Consider the following 839-nt stretch of genomic DNA (forward strand, 5'->3'; position numbering starts at 1 on the left):
TGTGTGTATGTTTGTGTGTGTGTGTGATATTCAACTTAGTGCCGTTAGAGTCACCAGGAAGTAGATGGGTATGGATTCACCCAGTGGAACATAGGAAACTTACTATACTAGAGGCCACATTTTCAAAAAAATATGACTCTCCATATTCCAGCAACTATCTACTGCTATAGCTCCTCAGTAAGGGAGAGGCCTGGCAATAGTCCAAGTCACTTATCCTTGGACTTTGCCTGGCTTACCTTTGGTAGGTCTTGTGTGAGTAACCATGACGGCTGTGAGATCATGCTTGAGATAGCCATGCCACATCTGCCATTTCACAACACTTCTCAGCTCCCTTCCCCCACTCTTCATATATTAAATTATTCCTTGCTTTTTATTCTTGGTGTTTTCAGAGTCTCTGTGTTGTGTGGGAAATAAACATGTCCTGTTTAATGCTTCAAGCCCAGTATCATATTCTCATTCCTCTAACCAGTTATGGATTTCTTCATTGACTGCTGTATAATGAAAAAAAAAGAAACAAAAAAAGAAAAAGAAGAGAAAAAGATAAAAGATATAATCACACACATGTAAAGTAGCAGTGCAGTAGTTCTCAAACTGTAGGTAGAAGATACCTTTTGAAGGTCAAATGACTCTTAAACCAGGGTCACTGAAGACCATAGGAAAACATGGATATTTATAGTACAATTTATCACACTAGAAAAATTACAGTTATGAAGTAGCAATGAAAATAATAATATAGTTGGGGTCACCACAACGTAAGGGACTATATTAAAGGGTTGCAGCATTAGGACAGTTGAGTACCAAATTGTAGGACCAATTTGAGAGCATAATCATTCAGAAAA

This window comes from Grammomys surdaster, unplaced genomic scaffold (genome assembly GCF_004785775.1).
Source record: "Grammomys surdaster isolate TR1022 unplaced genomic scaffold, NIH_TR_1.0 139, whole genome shotgun sequence".
Taxonomy (NCBI): domain Eukaryota; kingdom Metazoa; phylum Chordata; class Mammalia; order Rodentia; family Muridae; genus Grammomys; species Grammomys surdaster.